Genomic DNA, 6,067 nt, shown 5'->3' on the forward strand with positions numbered 1-6,067 from the left:
CTGTGTGCCAATAATATGGTTCCATACCCTAAACTATTTCTTAGTTATTGTCCATTAATAAGGTTTACTGGATTTTCAGTCCCTTGGCTACTTAGCCCAGCAAACAAATAATGATAAATAAAGGACCCATTCTTCTGCTTTAATTAAATGTAATCTCTAGTCAAAGATTGCTTCAAAATTTTTCATTTCCCCTGTATGTGTTCCTGCTCTGCTAATGGTATCACTACCATATTTATCTTGATTGAGTGTCTAAGCTTTGGTGATAAATTAACCATAACATCTAAATGGCTTAAAAACAATGAAATAAAATATTTATATTTTGCTCTTGTTATATATTCTCATAAATAAAATATTCCCTACCTAAAATTCACAGTGAGCCAACTTATCAATTAAGTGTGTGGGGAGAATAAAGATATTCAAAAATGTGCAAGATTTTCAAAATTTATACCTATAAATACCTTTTCTCCATAAAAGCAAGAGAAGTACATGGAAAAAAAAAAACAATCAGTTGCTAAAACTGTATTTCAGAATATTTATTTATGTAAAACAGTAAATATGCAAGATATAGTCATTCTCTTTTATATAAATCGGTAGGGTTTTTTTCCAAGGAAACTTGTAGATAAATACTGTATTAAAGGCCTCTTCTTTTGTTTTTTTCTTTATCTACAGATCTCATTGGTAAGCTGATTCTTATTCACTTCAGTAAATATCTATATAAAGAAAATTAAGTAAATTAATGTTCTGTATGGTCCTCAACGTTCAAATAACTTTCTTTGTATTATAAATTATAACATTTCATAATGTTTTTTAAGAAGAATCTTACTAAGTTGAATCCAGAGTTTCAGAAAAGGTTTCACCTAGTGCCTGGCAAACTAAGTGAGAGTAGAAACATGGAAAGGAAAGAAGTTATTTTGGATTTATAAAATGATTTTTGAAGAGTGCATATTAAGCTATGATTATAACAAATCACTTAATTCTCCACACTATACCATCAGTAGGAGTCTCCCTTTACTTTCCTTATACCTGAAAATAGTCATTTATCTGGAGGTGGAGAAGATTATTGAAGGAAATGCTCTTCTGAGTATAACTAGGATGTAAGGTCAATGAGAACAATGGATTTTGCATCTTTTCCTCTCCCTCTAGTGTATAGTCAGCACCTGGAAGAGTGCCTGATATGCTGCACACACAGTTGCCTGAATAGATGAAATAACTGATGGATGAATGAAGGACAAGACATAGGAGAGTGACTAACTGGTCCTCAGGATATTGCAAAGGAGAGGTCCCAGGATTATATTTGTACTCAGGTACAGGGGGCAGCCCAGCCAGTTTATAGTAAGTCAGATGCTTTTAAAATGATTTTTTACAGGACAATGAAATTAATAAATTAACTGATGCAGTAGGTTAATTATGAGATGATGTAATCAATATGCAAAAGTTTTGTGTTGGATTAGATATGCATATATGAAAACTAAACAAACAAATAGGCAGGAGAATTAACTCCAGAAGAAATGTATAAGAGGGGATAAAACAGAAAGAAAAAAAGAAAGAACTAAGTACTTATGCTCCATAGTGGAAATTAAAATATAGACCCTCTCCCCAAATACCAATACTAATATAAGCTTATTATCTAGAAACATGGAGTTGATTTCTGAAATAATCAATTAAGAGATATAGAAACCATTGTTTGAGAAAGAATTTGGGGGAGTGCTGTTTTTCAAAATAAACTTGTAGAAATAGTTGACACATCTTAGTATATGCAAATATAAGTGACAAAAGTGAAAACAAATAAATAGAGATGATCTCTTTGTGCCAGATACATGTCCCAAACCTTTACATCTCACCCCAGAAAGTCTCTGCATTCATCTTCCTCTGTAACCAACATCACTAGTGATTATTTCTTCTTGAGGTAACAACATGACTTTTTCTACCTTCTCACAATTGCAAAATCTATTATTGTTGCACCAGAAATTGGCCTGCTAGTTCTTTTTAATACTGAAAAAGTCTCATAACTTGTGGAGGATCCAGTACTACCCTTTGAATCTTGTTTATAGCCTTTCTAATAATTTTCTGCCTTTCATGTTGCTGAGGATTATCATTAACTTACTTAGAATAGTGTTCTTCCTGTATTCCATCTTGAATTATTTGTTGTATCCAGTCAAGGAACACGACTTGCCATCCTTCAAATTTCTTTTGTATCAGTACATCTTAGTTTGCCAGGATTCTATTAACAATACCACAGTGGATTGACAAATACAATGGGAATTTATTATCTCATAGTTTCAGGGCTAGCAGTCCAAAATCAAGGTATTACATGGCCGTGCTTTCTCCTCAAGGTGTGCAGCGTACAGGTGCTGGCTTGTTGCCATCTCTGGGACTCCTTGGCTTGCATCTCTACCTCCAAGTCAAGGTCCTTGATTGCCACCTATGCTTTCTCCTCCAGGTTCCCCTGACTTCTGGCTCCAGGTTCCACTATGGCCCTCTGATTTCTGACTTCCACTTACTTCTCCTAATAAGGCTCTAGTAAAATGGGTTAGTATCCACTCTGATTCAGTTGGCCAACCTTAACTAATAAGGATATCTTCAAAAGGTCCTACTTACAAATACATTCACACCATAGGAACATAGATTACGATTAAGAACACATCTTTTTAGTGGGTACGTAACTCAGTCTACCCCATAACATAAACTTCATGACAAGGGCACCTACCGGATAACCAACACAAACAGGAATAAAAACTTTACACATATATTTCAGGACATTGAATCACATGGCCTGGCATGTATACTTCCTAGGGTCCAACAAACTTGAAATGTTTCCTTTTTTATTTTCTCCTTCCCCTCAGGCAATATGTGTGATACATTAAGAAAATCCATCTGTCAGTCTATCATCCTTACATTCAACTATGTCCAATTTCTCAGGAATGTATTGTTACTACTTTCATTCAATTACTGTTGATTTATCTGTTCTTCCAGAAAAATCTCCTTCCAACTCATTTTGCATCTGAATAATTCACTAAGCAGCTGCTAATATCTAAATCTGATAGCCACTCTTCAATCTATAACTTGACTTGCTTTGGCTTCTCTGTCAATCACTCCCTTTCCTTTAAATTCTCACTTCATAATTTCTAGGACACCGATTCTTTTCCTGCCACTATAACTATTTGTTCTCAGTACCCTCACTGCTGTTTTTCTACATTTAACCCTTTTTACTTCTACCTTTATTTTCACCCTTAATAGTTCCCCCCACCTCCAAAGCTTTAATTGGCATCTACATTTTGTCTACTCCATAGTCTGTTCCTCAAAATCAGGGACCTCTGTAAACTGTAGGGAAGAATTTTACTGTGCCAAAGATTCCTCAAACAGAACCCATCATCTTGCCCAAATTTCTCCACCTACTGTGCTCTTTATCCTCCTACAGAAACCCCTAAACCTGGGGGTCTCTCCTCTCTGTCTTACATCCCTTATTACAGGACAACTGCATTTTAGTAAGAATCACTCTTGTCTTTCCTAGCAATACCTTTCCATTCCTATAGCAGCTGCTTTAGGTTTGGTCTCCAGAGAGGATTGTAATTGGAATCCCAGCTGTGCCATAGTTAGTAGTATATCTTTAAGCAAACTAATCTCTTTATGTGTCAGTTTCCTTATCTGTAAAATGCGGATAATAATAGTGTCTAAGTCAGGGGATAGGTAGTGCTAAATGATACATGTAACTGCTCTTAGCACATTGCCCGATCCTAATACTATATTTTCTATTAAGGAGGTAGAAGATTAGCAAAGGTCTTTGTAAAATAAAGAGCATAGTTTAAAGAAGGAAGGGAGCTATGGAAAGAAGATATTGGCATGAGTTTGTTTAGGGGGCATGCCGCTCATCATTCTTCTGTAACTATGGCATGGATTTCCCCTTCTCAACTGGCAGTGGCCCTAATTCTTTGCATCACATTTATTATTTCCTTTCTGATCTTTGAAGAAAAGTTTTTCTAAAATTACTTTTTTTTTCAGGTAGATTACCTTTGGTACTATTTTCAAATCTTGCTGTCATAACTTTTATAACAGTTGCATTTCTACAAATTAGACTAGAAAGTGAATTTGTCAAAATAATCAGATTTTCTCATTGAATCCTAATTTAATTCAGGGATATGTTCCCACCTTGCTGATGACAATGTGAAGTGGAAGATGCCAAGACGACAGCTTCAGCTATCATCAGCACAAATCAGGATGCAAGCATCAGCTCTTCACGTTAACATTTTTTCTTTTTTTTTTGTTTTTCTGGAATGCAACAGATGTGAACAGCAGGAGAACAATTTTATGTCTCTAGCAGAATTCCATTAATTTAAGTCTTCAGGGAACACAGTCCAACCTTTCCTAATTTATCTTTGGCCAGTATCTATAATGCGAATTGCTAAATAAGAGGGGTAATCAAGTGCTTATTCTCCCCAACAAATATCTGCTGTGGAAAGTTACACCTTTAAATTCCATGGTAAAGAAAACTTATTTAGACACAGACAATTCAACATTTACCCAAAAGATATGTTGTCCTGAATATCTGATTTAGTTTAGTTTCAACTGTGGCTAGAAATCAACTGCTTTATAATTCAGTTTTGCTGTGCCATTTTTTTCCTGTTAATTATACATCAGAAAGAAAAGAATGTCAAGAAGTGCCTGCTCTAAACCTGTTCATGTATATGTCAGTTTGACTTAACTTTTCCCTCAGTTTAAGCTTTTTTATTGAAACTGGTTCATCTTTTCCAAAATATCAGTGAAAAATGCTATAACAAAATGGTGCTGGAAGGCACAGTCATTTTTAGCAAACCCTGAAACATGTAAAGCTCCTCTGAAAAACAGCAGACCTACTGAATACTCTACCCTCTCATAGGCATATGGGCCTCCCCAGTTTCTCAAATCATAGGAAATGTTTCACTTTACCCCCACAGCTTCCGCTAATGCATGTAATAGAAATGGATATTAAAAATCTATCCTCATTTATTGTAATATGAATGCAAGCCGAGAAAACAGTAAAAATCTGCAGTGTCTGCACATTTCCCAGCACTCTGGTTCGTGGGAGAGTAAGAATTATTTATGGGCATTCTGGCACAGCTCTAATATTTAAAGGGCTACAAGTCTTTCTCCATCAAGAACTACAGGTTTAAAAATGTCCTATGGAGATTTCCATAAATTAACCTTCTTACAAATAAGGGGGAAATGTGTGCCTTTATGTGGAATAAAAAGGGCTTAGATGTGTAATGTTGGCTTAAGCCTTTATATGTGCATTTCTTTATATTAAGGTACCGTGTGGCTTGATTAAAAAGAGTAGAAGTAGCTAGCTTAGGAAGAAAGATTAGAGACAATACTCTGTCATTTAAAAATCCTTGAAACCTTATGTCTATGCCTGTAGTTCTTTGGTATTTGTTTTACACATACACCGAAACATATCAAAAAAAGGGGAGCAAGTAATTTTTTTGTAAACTTGTTTTATAAAAACTAGCATTTTTCCTAGTCCACTGGAATAAAAGATATTCTGCTTCCTCGTTGAATATAAACTTGGTCAATTTCTACCATACCATTTCTCGTCACTAGGGGTAACTCACTGTTTTTCAAATTTAAATCAGGACTGTTACATCGGGGAATGCGAAAGGAGCTGTGGAGGGTGTTTCGCCCCCCAACATGGCTTCTGGAACCGCCCCTTCCAACCACCTGACTTCCGGAACTGATGAACCGCCCCTTCCGGCCACCTGACCTCGGAGAACTGCCCCTTCTGGAAGTCACCTGACTCCCTTGCTTAAAAACCCCCCACGCCATCACCCAGGCGCTGACTCACCTCCTTCTATCTTGGGTTGGGTGAGCTCAGCCCGGGAGCACAGAAATAAACCCGCCTGCTTTAAATTTCCTGGTCTAGGTCCTCCTTTCTCACCCTTTCGCTTCCTAAACCTTTCAAGGACTATACAATATTATTCAGAAAAGATCTTCCCAATTGCCTGTGCTCAGGGACAGAACCCATATGTGTTTATTAAGGAGAAAGAGAACTGATGGGCCTTTCAATCTTAATTCATACAGTTGAACATTTGCATAC

The 6,067-nt window shown here is 36.3% G+C and overlaps 1 long non-coding RNA gene across 2 annotated transcripts; it reads right to left on the bottom strand.

Moving 5' to 3' along the window:
* Positions 1 to 518: 518 nt before the first annotated feature.
* On the bottom strand, positions 519 to 5,690 carry LOC143654854 (uncharacterized). 2 transcript variants are annotated; one of them, XR_013162007.1, is made up of 4 exons: positions 5,586 to 5,690; positions 4,147 to 4,266; positions 2,105 to 2,221; positions 519 to 710 (listed from the first exon to the last, which is right to left on the bottom strand). It is a non-coding gene; the product is annotated as an uncharacterized LOC143654854 (long non-coding RNA). The 2 variants fall into 2 exon arrangements; XR_013162008.1 differs by lacking the exon at positions 2,105 to 2,221.
* Positions 5,691 to 6,067: the final 377 nt, after the last annotated feature.

The sequence above is a fragment of the Tamandua tetradactyla genome, chromosome 14, assembly GCF_023851605.1.
Source record: "Tamandua tetradactyla isolate mTamTet1 chromosome 14, mTamTet1.pri, whole genome shotgun sequence".
Lineage (NCBI taxonomy): Eukaryota > Metazoa > Chordata > Mammalia > Pilosa > Myrmecophagidae > Tamandua > Tamandua tetradactyla.